Source organism: Bombina bombina, chromosome 3 (genome assembly GCF_027579735.1).
Source record: "Bombina bombina isolate aBomBom1 chromosome 3, aBomBom1.pri, whole genome shotgun sequence".
Taxonomy (NCBI): Eukaryota; Metazoa; Chordata; class Amphibia; order Anura; family Bombinatoridae; genus Bombina; species Bombina bombina.
In genome coordinates, this window is record NC_069501.1 from 134734795 (window position 1) to 134751014 (window position 16220).

Consider the following 16220-nt stretch of genomic DNA (forward strand, 5'->3'; position numbering starts at 1 on the left):
CATGACAACCCCAGACGATTGTTTCGGCCTCCTATGGGCCTCGTCAGTGAGGTGCAGCCACATTCCTCTAAGCACACTGGGCAAGGAGTCCACGTCTGGTTTCCCCCATCACCCATAGGGAGACTTCCCCAGGGTCATAATAATTTGCATACAAAGAGAGAAGCGCTCTACCAGGAACGAACAACAGCTCAGTGGCTTGTTCTATGGCGATTTACCACCCGGAAGCAGCCTCTTTTAGACCAGTGTGCTTTTCACAGAAGAAAACTTTCCTGAAGTATATCAGTCTGATCCCGCCAAGTAAGGTCAGTCCAGCCCCAAAATACCAGGCAATTCTCCTCTGAGCAAGGAACATGACAATCCCAGACGATCGTTTCGGCCTCCTATGGGCCTCGTCAGTGAGGTGCAGCCACATTCCTCTAAGCACACTGGGCAAGGAGTCCACGTCTGGTTTCCCCCATCACCCATAGGGAGACTTCCCCAGGGTCATAATAATTTGCATACAAAGAGAGAAGCGCTCTACCAGGAACGAACAACAGCTCAGTGGCTTGTTCTATGGCGATTTACCACCCGGAAGCAGCCTCTTTTAGACAAGTGTGCTTTTCACAGAAGAAAACTTTCCTGAAGTATATCAGTCTGATCCCGCCAAGTAAGGTCAGTCCAGCCCCGAAATACCAGGCAATTCTCCTCTGAACAAGGAACATGACAACCCCAGACGATCGTTTCGGCCTCCTATGGGCCTCGTCAGTGAGGTGCAGCCACATTCCTCTAAGCACACTGGGCAAGGAGTCCACGTCTGGTTTCCCCCATCACCCATAGGGAGACTTCCCCAGGGTCATAATAATTTGCATACACAGAGAGAAGCGCTCTATCAGGAACGAACAACAGCTCAGTGGCTTGTTCTATGGCGATTTACCACCCGGAAGCAGCCTCTTTTAGATCAGTGTGCTTTTCACAGAAGAAAACTTTCCTGAAGTATATCAGTCTGATCCCGCCAAGTAAGGTCAGTCCAGCCCCGAAATACCAGGCAATTCTCCTCTGAACAAGGAACATGACAACCCCAGACGATCGTTTCGGCCTCCTATGGGCCTCGTCAGTGAGGTGCAGCCACATTCCTCTAAGCACACTGGGCAAGGAGTCCACGTCTGGTTTCCCCCATCACCCATAGGGAGACTTCCCCAGGGTCATAATAATTTGCATACAAAGAGAGAAGCACTCTACCAGGAACGAACAACAGCTCAGTGGCTTGTTCTATGGCGATTTACCACCCGGAAGCAGCCTCTTTTAGACCAGTGTGCTTTTCACAGAAGAAAACTTTCCTGAAGTATATCAGTCTGATCCCGCCAAGTAAGGTCAGTCCAGCCCCGAAATACCAGGCAATTCTCCTCTGAACAAGGAACATGACAACCCCAGACGATCGTTTCGGCCTCCTATGGGCCTCGTCAGTGAGGTGCAGCCACATTCCTCTAAGCACACTGGGCAAGGAGTCCACGTCTGGTTTCCCCCATCACCCATAGGGAGACTTCCCCAGGGTCATAATAATTTGCATACACAGAGAGAAGCGCTCTATCAGGAACGAACAACAGCTCAGTGGCTTGTTCTATGGCGATTTACCACCCGGAAGCAGCCTCTTTTAGATCAGTGTGCTTTTCACAGAAGAAAACTTTCCTGAAGTATATCAGTCTGATCCCGCCAAGTAAGGTCAGTCCAGCCCCGAAATACCAGGCAATTCTCCTCTGAACAAAGAACATGACAACCCCAGACGATCGTTTCGGCCTCCTATGGGCCTCGTCAGTGAGGTGCAGCCACATTCCTCTAAGCACACTGGGCAAGGAGTCCACGTCTGGTTTCCCCCATCACCCATAGGGAGACTTCCCCAGGGTCATAATAATTTGCATACAAAGAGAGAAGCACTCTACCAGGAACGAACAACAGCTCAGTGGCTTGTTCTATGGCGATTTACCACCCGAAGCAGCCTCTTTTAGACCAGTGTGCTTTTCACAGAAGAAAACTTTCCTGAAGTATATCAGTCTGATCCCGCCAAGTAAGGTCAGTCCAGCCCCGAAATACCAGGCAATTCTCCTCTGAACAAGGAACATGACAACCCCAGACGATCGTTTCGGCCTCCTATGGGCCTCGTCAGTGAGGTGCAGCCACATTCCTCTAAGCACACTGGGCAAGGAGTCCACGTCTGGTTTCCCCCATCACCCATAGGGAGACTTCCCCAGGGTCATAATAATTTGCATACAAAGAGAGAAGCGCTCTACCAGGAACGAACAACAGCTCAGTGGCTTGTTCTATGGCGATTTACCACCCGGAAGCAGCCTCTTTTAGACCAGTGTGCTTTTCACAGAAGAAAACTTTCCTGAAGTATATCAGTCTGATCCCGCCAAGTAAGGTCAGTCCAGCCCCGAAATACCAGGCAATTCTCCTCTGAACAAGGAACATGACAACCCCAGACGATCGTTTCGGCCTCCTATGGGCCTCGTCAGTGAGGTGCAGCCACATTCCTCTAAGCACACTGAGCAAGGAGTCCACGTCTGGTTTCCCCCATCACCCATAGGGAGACTTCCCCAGGGTCATAATAATTTGCATACAAAGAGAGAAGCGCTCTACCAGGAACGAACAACAGCTCAGTGGCTTGTTCTATGGCGATTTACCACCCGGAAGCAGCCTCTTTTAGACCAGTGTGCTTTTCACAGAAGAAAACTTTCCTGAAGTATATCAGTCTGATCCCGCCAAGTAAGGTCAGTCCAGCCCCAAAATACCAGGCAATTCTCCTCTGAGCAAGGAACATGACAATCCCAGACGATCGTTTCGGCCTCCTATGGGCCTCGTCAGTGAGGTGCAGCCACATTCCTCTAAGCACACTGGGCAAGGAGTCCACGTCTGGTTTCCCCCATCACCCATAGGGAGACTTCCCCAGGGTCATAATAATTTGCATACAAAGAGAGAAGCGCTCTACCAGGAACGAACAACAGCTCAGTGGCTTGTTCTATGGCGATTTACCACCCGGAAGCAGCCTCTTTTAGACAAGTGTGCTTTTCACAGAAGAAAACTTTCCTGAAGTATATCAGTCTGATCCCGCCAAGTAAGGTCAGTCCAGCCCCGAAATACCAGGCAATTCTCCTCTGAACAAGGAACATGACAACCCCAGACGATCGTTTCGGCCTCCTATGGGCCTCGTCAGTGAGGTGCAGCCACATTCCTCTAAGCACACTGAGCAAGGAGTCCACGTCTGGTTTCCCCCATCACCCATAGGGAGACTTCCCCAGGGTCATAATAATTTGCATACACAGAGAGAAGCGCTCTATCAGGAACGAACAACAGCTCAGTGGCTTGTTCTATGGCGATTTACCACCCGGAAGCAGCCTCTTTTAGATCAGTGTGCTTTTCACAGAAGAAAACTTTCCTGAAGTATATCAGTCTGATCCCGCCAAGTAAGGTCAGTCCAGCCCCGAAATACCAGGCAATTCTCCTCTGAACAAGGAACATGACAACCCCAGACGATCGTTTCGGCCTCCTATGGGCCTCGTCAGTGAGGTGCAGCCACATTCCTCTAAGCACACTGGGCAAGGAGTCCACGTCTGGTTTCCCCCATCACCCATAGGGAGACTTCCCCAGGGTCATAATAATTTGCATACAAAGAGAGAAGCGCTCTACCAGGAACGAACAACAGCTCAGTGGCTTGTTCTATGGCGATTTACCACCCGGAAGCAGCCTCTTTTAGACCAGTGTGCTTTTCACAGAAGAAAACTTTCCTGAAGTATATCAGTCTGATCCCGCCAAGTAAGGTCAGTCCAGCCCCGAAATACCAGGCAATTCTCCTCTGAACAAGGAACATGACAACCCCAGACGATCGTTTCGGCCTCCTATGGGCCTCGTCAGTGAGGTGCAGCCACATTCCTCTAAGCACACTGGGCAAGGAGTCCACGTCTGGTTTCCCCCATCACCCATAGGGAGACTTCCCCAGGGTCATAATAATTTGCATACACAGAGAGAAGCGCTCTATCAGGAACGAACAACAGCTCAGTGGCTTGTTCTATGGCGATTTACCACCCGGAAGCAGCCTCTTTTAGATCAGTGTGCTTTTCACAGAAGAAAACTTTCCTGAAGTATATCAGTCTGATCCCGCCAAGTAAGGTCAGTCCAGCCCCGAAATACCAGGCAATTCTCCTCTGAACAAGGAACATGACAACCCCAGACGATCGTTTCGGCCTCCTATGGGCCTCGTCAGTGAGGTGCAGCCACATTCCTCTAAGCACACTGGGCAAGGAGTCCACGTCTGGTTTCCCCCATCACCCATAGGGAGACTTCCCCAGGGTCATAATAATTTGCATACAAAGAGAGAAGCACTCTACCAGGAACGAACAACAGCTCAGTGGCTTGTTCTATGGTGATTTACCACCCGGAAGCAGCCTCTTTTAGACCAGTGTGCTTTTCACAGAAGAAAACTTTCCTGAAGTATATCAGTCTGATCCCGCCAAGTAAGGTCAGTCCAGCCCCGAAATACCAGGCAATTCTCCTCTGAACAAGGAACATGACAACCCCAGACGATCGTTTCGGCCTCCTATGGGCCTCGTCAGTGAGGTGCAGCCACATTCCTCTAAGCACACTGGGCAAGGAGTCCACGTCTGGTTTCCCCCATCACCCATAGGGAGACTTCCCCAGGGTCATAATAATTTGCATACAAAGAGAGAAGCGCTCTACCAGGAACGAACAACAGCTCAGTGGCTTGTTCTATTGCGATTTACCACCCGGAAGCAGCCTCTTTTAGACCAGTGTGCTTTTCACAGAAGAAAACTTTCCTGAAGTATATCAGTCTGATCCCGCCAAGTAAGGTCAGTCCAGCCCCGAAATACCAGGCAATTCTCCTCTGAACAAGGAACATGACAACCCCAGACGATCGTTTCGGCCTCCTATGGGCCTCGTCAGTGAGGTGCAGCCACATTCCTCTAAGCACACTGGGCAAGGAGTCCACGTCTGGTTTCCCCCATCACCCATAGGGAGACTTCCCCAGGGTCATAATAATTTGCATACAAAGAGAGAAGCGCTCTACCAGGAACGAACAACAGCTCAGTGGCTTGTTCTATGGCGATTTACCACCCGGAAGCAGCCTCTTTTAGACCAGTGTGCTTTTCACAGAAGAAAACTTTCCTGAAGTATATCAGTCTGATCCCGCCAAGTAAGGTCAGTCCAGCCCCGAAATACCAGGCAATTATCCTCTGAACAAGGAACATGACAACCCCAGACGATCGTTTCGGCCTACTATGGGCCTCGTCAGTGAGGTGCAGCCACATTCCTCTAAGCACACTGGGCAAGGAGTCCACGTCTGGTTTCCCCCATCACCCATAGGGAGACTTCCCCAGGGTCATAATAATTTGCATACAAAGAGAGAAGCACTCTACCAGGAACAATAGGCCGAAACGTACGTCTGGGGTTTTGCTGTTTCTCTTGTGCAGAGAGGGATTGCCTGGTATTTCGGGGCTGGACTGTACTGTGAAGTCAGGATCAGACTGATATGCTACAGGAAAGTTCTTCTCTGTGAAAGGCACATATTGAGCAAAAAGAGGCTGCTTCTAGGGTGGTAACTAGCCATAGAACAAGCTATTATGCTATTGTTCGTTCCCAGGTTGAGCGCTTCTCTCTTTTTATTTATGCAAATTATGACACTTAGGGAAGTCTCCCTAAGTGTGATGCGGGAATCCAGACGTGGACCCGTTGCTCAGTGTGCCTAGAGGGATATGGCTGCACCTCACTGACGAGGCCCACAATAGGCCGAAACGTACGTCTGGGGTTTTGCTGTTTCTCTTGTGCAGAGAGGGATTGCCTGGTATTTCGGGGCTGGACTGTACTGTGAAGTCAGGATCAGACTGATATGCTACAGGAAAGTTCTTCTCTGTGAAAGGCACATATTGAGCAAAAAGAGGCTGCTTCTAGGGTGGTAACTAGCCATAGAACAAGCTATTATGCTATTGTTCGTTCCCAGGTTGAGCGCTTATCTCTTTTTATTTATGCAAATTATGACACTTAGGGAAGTCTCCCTAAGTGTGATGCGGGAATCCAGACGTGGACCCGTTGCTCAGTGTGCCTAGAGGGATATGGCTGCACCTCACTGACGAGGCCCACAATAGGCCGAAACATACGTCTGGGGTTTTGCTGTTTCTCTTGTGCAGAGAGGGATTGCCTGGTATTTCGGGGCTGGACTGTACTGTGAAGTCAGGATCAGACTGATATGCTACAGGAAAGTTCTTCTCTGTGAAAGGCACATATTGAGCAAAAAGAGGCTGCTTCTAGGGTGGTAACTAGCCATAGAACAAGCTATTATGCTATTGTTCGTTCCCAGGTTGAGCGCTTCTCTCTTTTTATTTATGCAAATTATGACACTTAGGGAAGTCTCCCTAAGTGTGATGCGGGAATCCAGACGTGGACCCGTTGCTCAGTGTGCCTAGAGGGATATGGCTGCACCTCACTGACGAGGCCCACAATAGGCCGAAACGTACGTCTGGGGTTTTGCTGCTTCTCTTGTGCAGAGAGGGATTGCCTGGTATTTCGGGGCTGGACTGTACTGTGAAGTCAGGATCAGACTGATATGCTACAGGAAAGTTCTTCTCTGTGAAAGGCACATATTGAGCAAAAAGAGGCTGCTTCTAGGGTGGTAACTAGCCATAGAACAAGCTATTATGCTATTGTTCGTTCCCAGGTTGAGCGCTTCTCTCTTTTTATTTATGCAAATTTTTACATAAAGCTGATCTCTATAAATACTATAGAGTAGGATGGCCCTATGTTAGAAAGCCATCTATGGGGGGATAAGGTAACCTGAGAAGTGATGTGTTATGAAATATAAAATACTGTAAACATGCAATAGTGAGTGCCAGAACCTGTATATAAGGTAAGAGCCTTTACAAAATACCACCACTAAAGTAGAGAAAAAAACGTTACACTACAAGTATCACTCACTAAACCATAATAGCAATCACAGCTTTAACAAAAAGGTAAAGTGGCATAAATACTTGAATTAGGTAAGGGGTTGATAGGACATGTCTAGGAATCATTAGAGAAGTCTCATATAACCAGGCTGGATGAGAGAAGTCACTATGATGAGATGTGCCCAGATGGGGATTTCCTTACCCCACACCGGACCGAAAAGCTGGATAAAGTCTCCGGGTCACCATATTGAGGCTATGGATCGTAGCAAATGGGCTATATCGGGTAAGGCTATCCGGAGGATAGAGAAGTTCAAGCAGGAGGTGGGAATGTCCATTCCAGTCTGCACAATGATGCACTGAGTGCTGTAAGAGAGGCTTTGGGGCACAGTGTGGAACATACGGGCCCGGTGTCAAGATGAGCAAGTGTGCATCATGCCACTTAGGGGTTCTGTCTGTGCGGCAAAACAACAAGGCTGGGTAAAGCGCTCTAGATGCGGTCACACTAACCTGAGGTAAAGCTCCTAGAGTATTGGGAGCAGTCCCCAAACCCCCGGCTGGCATGTGATCACACTGGGCCTCTTTGTCATCAGGGTTGAGTGGTTGACTAGTGCGGGCTATGTTCCGTGTCTCTGACTGCTTAGGCTCCGATAAAAAATGGCGCCCGGTTGTAGCACTGCACCTCTCCAAGAAGACGTGTATTTGTAACATAATACGATCCGCTTCCTCCATTCTTATGTAGATTAGTGACTTCTCGTCCCAAGGCTTCCCAGTAGCAAGTTTGCAGGCTATTACTGGCAACTAGAGGAATTAGGTAGACCACGAGGTAGTTACTTCAGGGTTCTGGAGGCCGGTATTTGTAGTAATGCTCCCCTTCAGCAAAGTTATTGATGGTAGCCGAGGCTTCACAACCTCCTTAGCAGTGAAATAGCTGAATATTTGAGCACAGACAGTCACTAATTTTATGTTTTATATATCTTATGGATGGAGCTGCAGAGAAGTGCGACCATCTGGCTTCACAGTTGGCTCCGCCCCCACCATAGTAATATTTTAATATTTTTTTTAGAAAAAAAAATGACACTGAAAAGTGCCTTTACATTGCTTTCTATTGTGCAACTGTGTGTTCCTTATAAATATATATGTATATGTTATATTCAAATATATTTATGTGTTAATATGTGTATATACTCATATAAACACATACTGTACATATATAATTATACATTCATATACATATATATTTATATTTGCTGCCCATCGATGCGTGACTTACACCCTTTGCTGTGCCAGTTCTGATGCCGTGTCTCATGGAATGAGAATGAGGTACCCATTGGAGCCTATGGAAGCCAATGCAATGTTGTGTGCTGTTGTAATATTGTATACTGTTACCTATTTGTATAATAAACTTCCATGCAATATTAGTACATATAAAACTCTAGTTGTCTTTCTTCCCACTGTGCATTTTACTGCCAGTTCTTTTGTTTAACAAATGCAAACTTTTATTGTCATTTAAAATCCCAAACTAATGATATCATTACCATGTATTTGTACTAATATGAAATGAAGTTAATTTGCCTGAAAACCGTTAGTGGAAACATTATGAATATAAGCTTTGTACCATCATTTACTGTGAGGAGAAGATGCCTAATTAACAGCTCTCTGGATGCTTTACGCAAGTCTTTTAAAACCACTGTATATATTTAACTTGCACCATTATTTATATGGCTAAGGACATGTACAATTCTTAAGGATCAGGTAGGAAGAGCTACATTTACTATGCTTAGCTTTCAATTAGTTACCCACTGCTGTAATCTCCAGCAATTCAAAATGCCCTGAATTGATAAAGAACTAAAATAATACGGAAAACTCCCAGGTGGTAGATTAATCTCTATGAACTTCACAGCTGAAACAGCAATAGCATAGCTTGGAAAAAATTCAGAGATAAAAGTAATTGAATTCAATAATTTATTTATTTGTTAAACAAAAACAAAATGTTAGCATAGCCATAAAGAAGTTCTCAGTATGTAGTTTGCATTAAAAATTTAAAGGGACATGAAACCCAATTTTTTTTCATTCATGATTTAGAAAGAGCATGCAGTTTTAAACAACTTTCTAATTTGCTTCTATAATCTAATTTGCTTCATTCTCTTGATATCCTTAGGTGAAAAGTATATCTAGATAGGCTCAGTAGCTGCTGATTGGTTGCTGCACATAGATGCCTTGTGTGATTGGCTCTCCCAAGTGCATTGCTCTTTCTTCAACAAAGGATATCTAAAAAATGAAGCAAAGTAATCTGGGACCATCTATATACTTCCTTGGATAGATTTGGTTTTAGGTGGGAATTTTTATCAGTGATTAAGTCTATCTACAATTCACCCACCTCGTATATTTTAGTTAACGGTACACCAACCACTAGATTTCAGATTCATAAAGGGACAAGACAGGGATGTCCCCTGTCGCCCCTTTTATTTAATATTGCTATAGAATCTCTTGCAATCTTACTAAGAAACACCTTAGAGGGCATCGATATTGGTGATCAAAGAATTATCCTATCGCTTTATGCGGATGATTTGCTACTATTTTTACAAAACACTAAAATTAGTATCCCCCTGGTACTTGAAATCTTCAGACAGTTCAGCTCTTTCTCTGGCTATAAATTGAACCTTAGCAAATCTGAAATTTTATGGATAAATCAAAATATAGATAGCTGTAAAGAACACCCATTTCAGGTTGTAGAAACTATAAAATATCTGGGCATCAATTTAAACAGAAATCCTAACTATTGGTACAACAATAACTTCTCTTCTTTTTTTGCTAATACAGAGGAGAAATTGAGCAGGTGGACAATGTTCCCTATCTCGCTCTCAGCCAGAGTTATGCTGATAAAATCTGTTCTTCTTCCGCAATTAATATATCTTTTTCAAAATCTTCCTCTCTTTGTACTAAACAAAGATTTAAGGCGCTTTTATAAAAACTGCGCTTCTTTCCTATGGAACAAAAAAAGATACTGTCTCTCGCGAGCTAAATTACATTACTCACCAGAATTTGGAGGATTTGCTCTTCCTGACATAAAAGGGTACAATAATTGTATTTTGGCATGTTTTGATTTAGATTGGATTACAGAAACTAGTTATTTCTCGAATCTTTTAATAGAAAGACAGTTGGTCGCTCCTCTTTCCCTTAAGGCTTTAATTCATTGTCCAGTCATCCAATTACCAAAAGATATTAAAAAACTGCTAGTAATACGTAATGTGATCTTAGCATGGCAAAAGCTATGCGTTGCCCTTGATGTAGATTATCGAATATCTGCACATCTTCCTATCAGAGGTAATAACTTATTCCCCCCTGGCCTGTCATCTGACATATTTTCAAAGTGGGAAGAGAAAGGGCTAATTTATGTTTCACAACTATTAGATAGTGACTACAAAGTAAGAACATTTGAATCCATTTTTCACGAATATAATATACCGAATAAAAAATTTTATGCGTATTTACAACTTAGGCATTTTATAAATGGATTCCATAATATTAGACAAGACTACAAAGAATTCGGTGTACTTAAAGATTATATCACCCTACATAAAAATAGTATCCATTCCATTTCGTTAACTTATAATATTCTAATGTCGAAACAAGGGCAGCTAGGTTTAGAAATGTTAACTAATGTCTGGAAGCCTTATTTTCAAGAAATAACATTAGAAAAGATTAAATCCAGTATTAAACGAGTAAAAGAGGCTAACATTAATTAACAAGGTGTATATTACACCAAAAATGTTAGCTAAGTGGACAGGCAGCAATACAGGGGAATATTTTAAATGTAAACAGGCTGATGCTGACCTCCTGCACTGTCTATGGTTTTGCCCTAAAATTAAGCAATTTTGGTTTAAGGTATTTTTTTGGTGGTCCAAAATCTTTCAGGAGAATTTTTTAATAGATGTATTCCAAGTTTTCTTCCTAACTAAGGAGATTACCATAAAATTTTCTAAGACGATTGATACATTAATCTTATTAGGTCGTAATTTAATTTTTCGAAGCAGGAAAAATAAGAATGCTCCCTCATTTAATTTATTTAAACAGGAAGTTTATTCGCAAATTATGTTTGAACAACTAAATAGTGACCCTTTATCTTCAAATCAGCTTTCATCATATTGGCTGATTTTGACAATTTCAGCCAATAGGAATTCAGGTACCCCAATAAATACCTTGAATTCAATCTTCAGTGTGCGGCGGACGATCGCATGAAGAGGAACCTTTATGCCTTCGCCGAGGACCGCCGCCGAGGAGCGTCACCGATTACTGCTGCCGAGGATCGCCACTTCTGAGAAGACCGCTCTGGACCTCCGCTCCGTGCTACCTTCGCTGTGGATGAAGATGATGGACCTGCCTGGAAGAAGATCTTCTCCGCCGGATTTCTGAAACCGTGAGTACCTATTTGGGGCTTTAGTGTTAGTTAGTTTTTTAATTTATTGGGGGGTTTTGTTTTTTTAGAATAGAGTTTTTTGGGGGGCAAATTGCAAAAGAGCTTAATGGCCTGTTAAGGGCAGTGAAAAAGAGCTGAATGTCCTTTTACGTGCAATGCCCATACAAATGCCCCTTTAGGGGCAATGGGTAGTTTAGGTTTATTAGTGTTAGATTTTTATTTTGGGGGGTTTGGTGGGTTTTACTGTTAGTGGGGACTTGGTTTATTTGTAATGTAAAAGAGCTGATTTCCTTAGGGCAATGCCCTACAAAAAGCCCTTTTAAGGGCTATTGGTAGTTTAGCATTAGATTAGGGTTTTTTATTTTGGGGGGCTTTTTTATTTTTATAGGGATTCATTTTTTTATTTTAGATAGTGTTGTTTATTATTTTTTGTAATGTTACCGCTTTTTTATTTTCTGTATTTCGATTAATGTAATGTCATTTTTTTATTTTTTTATTGTAACGTAGTAATTTTTTTTATTGTAATTAAGCGGTTAATTTAGAGGGTGTTAGGTTAGGGGGCTTAGTCATTAAACTAGTTTTTTGCGTTGTGGGGGTTGGCGGTGTAGGAGTTAATAGGTAAATTTGGTTTAATGGGTTGGCGGATTAGGGGTTAATAGATGTATTAGGTAGTTTGTGGATTTAGGGGTTATTCATTTTATTAGGTAGTTGAGGTTTTTTTCTTAATACTTTGTGTAATGCTCCGTTTGCTTATGCGTTGGATTCCGAAAATGGCAGGGTGGTGAAAGAATCCACCTGCGGTGGATTCTTTCACCACCCTGCTATTTTCCGGAATCCACCTGCATCCAGGTGAATTCTTTTGGCTGTGCGCAGCCAACATTCTGTTGGCTGCCTCACGCTGCCAACATTCCTTTGAGGATGCGTATAGGTATAGATATATACAGATATATATATAGGAATGCGCTATCACAACAAGCATTACCTTCAATTGCACTCAAGCGATCACGTTTACTTTCAACTTGTAATACGAGCGCAACACTCGACACGCAAACAGAAGTGAAAAACCCATTTTAACTTACACATAACTGTTAGCACACCACTCGTAATATGCCCCTTAGTGGGTTTTTTTTTTTAATTTTTAATATCCCTTTGAATAGTGTTTACCTTTTCTGTTGACAGTGACTGATATAGATGAGATTCTATACTGGTCAAGTAGTCACTGTGTATAGTGTTGTAGGGTCAGGGTTCTGGATTCTATATTATGCACTCCAGCCTTTCTAGTGACAGCTGTATTACAAAAGGGATACTAAACCCAAATACATTTTTCTTCATTCTCTTGCTGTCTTTATTTAAAAAGCAGGAATACAAAAGTTAGAAGCCGGTCCATTTTTGGTTCAGAACCTGGGTTATGCTTGCTTATTGGTTAGCCTTGTGCAAAGAATAACGCACAGTTTGATATTAAAAGTAGATAGTTAAAAAAAATTACCCAGAGCATCTTTTTTTAGCATCTCTATGCTTTCACTATTTGTGCTCTCATTACGTACATACTACATGTGGTGACTTACAGAACTAAACACAGGCTAAACACAGGTTAATAGCATAATCAGTAAATGCATAATAAAAAAGACAATGCAAAACAACTTAGTTTGAATTTCAAATGAGTAATTGATTTCTTTCTGACAAATGTTAAACTTAGTTCTATTTTCCCTCCCACTACATGTTACAGCCATAAGCCAATCACAAAATGTGTATACGTATATTCTGTGAATCTTACATAGGTGCCTCAGAAAGTGTGCATATAAAAGATTGTGCAGATTTAGATAATTGACCTGAATTGGAAAGTTGTTTAAAATCGTGTGCTCTATCTGAATAATAGCTTAATTTTGACACTAAGGTAGAAAAAATAAACTTTCATGATTCAGTTTTAAGAGACTTTCTAATTTACTTCAATTATCACATTTTGCACAGACTTTTTATATGCACACTTTCTGAGGCACCAGCTCCTACTGAGCATGTGCACAAGTTCACAGTGTATATGTACACTAGTATGTGATTGGTTCATGGCTGTAATATGATACAAGAGTGGCGAATTGGTGGGGGATACATTTGTCAGAAAAAAATCTACTGCTTATTTGAAATTCAGAGTAAGTGTTATTGCATTGTCTTTTTATTATGCACTTGTTAATTCTGCAATTTTACAATATTTAGTGGTCCTTTCAATGTTGCAGTTAAGTGTAAATAAAAATACGGTTATAAGGGGGCGTGTCCGGGCTAGGGTCCAAGATGGCCGCTAAACTGGGAGCTCTGCAATTCAGAATTACAATCCGTCTGTGATCTGAATAATAAATAACCATCCAGCAAGTAATCATACTTCAGGACATAGAGGACACTTTGCTGAGTGGAATAATGTAAAAATATGTGTTCATAGAGCAACAGGACTTCCCAGACTGGACAGCTGAGTGTCTTTGGCGACGTCTAAGAAGAGAGAGCTCAGCTCCCCCCCCGGGGAACCGGGTAAGCAGAGATTATCGACACCCTCTGCCTAATTGCCTATACTAAACATGGGGGATTTATGTGTGACCCTACAAGAACTGATGACCTCTTTTGAGCGCAAAATGTGCGCTAGATTAGACCGTTTCTTGTCCCTCATGGAGCATACACACTTGGGCGAGGCGGCACCTATATTTGAAACACAGACTGATGCAGAGCCAGAAGCCGTGGCCACAGGAAAGCAACTACATGTGTGCGCACCTCCCGAGCTGAGAGGCCAAATCTACATACAGCCCAACAAAAATGTGAGTACCCTGCCTTCTATTGTGTCCCAGGGGGAAGCGGCCGGCCTTCCAGAGGAGGACAAGAAGAAGGCAGTTGCTGTGATTGTTGAGGCGGAGAGTGGGGTGCCTACGGACTGCGACAGAGCTGAAACGATTGTTGCCTCTACAGCAGGGATGTATGATTACCCTCCCACAACCCCACCGCATATCTCAAGATTGAGGACGCCTACCCGACTGTACCTTTTAAGTGACAGACCCACATCGCAGTACCATCGATCCAGGGAGAGCAAGGTTGTTTCTTGTATGCAGGTCAGTTTGTGGTCTCCCCTAGGAGAGTCTGGTTCCCAGTCCGGTCCTGCTCAATATTGGCGTCTGCAACAGAGCATTTTGATAGGGAGACCGGATCATGCTGCAGCCTGCCTTTTAGAGGGACTGAGTTTTTGCAATATTTCCAGGGTTGGGGTTGGTTAGTGGAGGAGGCCTACTTAACTGGCAAGCTCCGGTATGGGCTTGTATGTAAATATCATGCAGCTGCAAGGTTCCAGCATTTTGGCTAACGCCCGCTTTGGTTCTTTCCACAAACACAAGAGACATACTCATGTGCATTCATGATAGCACAATTAACTGTACAGATGGGCGCTATTTACCCAGAAGGGATTAATGAGACGTGATATAAGTCATAGTTCCACATTAGTGTTAGCCCCTGCAGGACTGGTATAGAATGCATAGGACTTTATGATCATACTCTGGATGAAGGCTTCTTAGTTGGATATAATTATGGTATGATCTGCAAAAAGTGGATGCTTCATTTGGACAGTAAGACGTGTACAATTATATGCAATGCTGTTTATACTGTTTTACTTTCCATTATATGATGTGTAGTTATTGTGGGGCTCTTGCTGGTGAGGGGCTTTAATTTCCCATATCATCCATACGTTTATCCATGCTGCTGTCTAGGTTAAAAGATATGTGTGGGGTAAATTTCCCATGGCCACTTGGTATTTATTTATTCCCTCAAATCGTGCACCTGGCTAACGTGTGGCTCAAGAGCGACCTAGAATATTTTATAGGGCAAAAACAAAAGGTGGTTAAGTTTGCACCTTAAACATTTCCCTAAATTCTGTACATCTTGTAACCCCTTACATTAGGTGTCTGTGTAACTTGAGGCCCTTAGAAGCCCATAATATTTTTGAGGGCATGTTGGTATGATATAATGTATATTCCAACTCTGATGGCAATTACTTGTATTATATTGTGCATTTTTGTACTCTATATAAGATTGGGCCCAAGAGTGGCCATATTACCCCTCCCCCCCCCCCCAATTTCACAATCCTATAACTTGTATTAAATTGTTATATGTTCTGATGTGAATGCTATGGACGCATAAAGGCCTACTACTTGTTACCTAGAATTTCTACATGAAAGTCAGGCCGTATGACTACCACTTGTTACTTTATTTTTTGTTGTCCATTTGAAAATGTATATATTTAAAAAAGAGGTGCCGTGCATGGCTTTATATATTTCCTATTGTCAAGGATATACTACAGTTTAAGAACTCTAAGACATGCCTGCTGTATTGGATATTTGGGAAGTGATGTATACTGATAGGCATGTTGCCATGATAACTGTATGAGTATGTTATGTATCTCATTGCTACCTCAATAAAAACTATTTGAAAAAAAAGAAAAATACAGTTATAAAATGTAGAGCTTTTTAAAAATGGAAGTTATATTAATAGTATAGCACTGAATTACATGAAGAACGCCATTACTTGAACACCACTGGATTATAGTTTGAGCAATATCTGACATAAATGTTACTGCACATCCCAAAGAAGTCTATTACGTGAGATATTTAGTGCACCTGTGCTATTCAACATGCAGATGTTAGTACACCCTAGACCAGAGATGGGGAACCTTGGCACTCCTAGTGTTTCAGAACTACATTACCCATGATGCTTAGGCACTCTGCTGTCCAGTTGAGCATCCCGGGAAATGCAGTTCTGAAACATATGGAGGGCCAAGGTTCGCCATCCCTGCCCTAGACAATCACTGTAGGGATAAAAAAAATGGGGTCTATTTTAAAAGACCGAAGTACACAAGA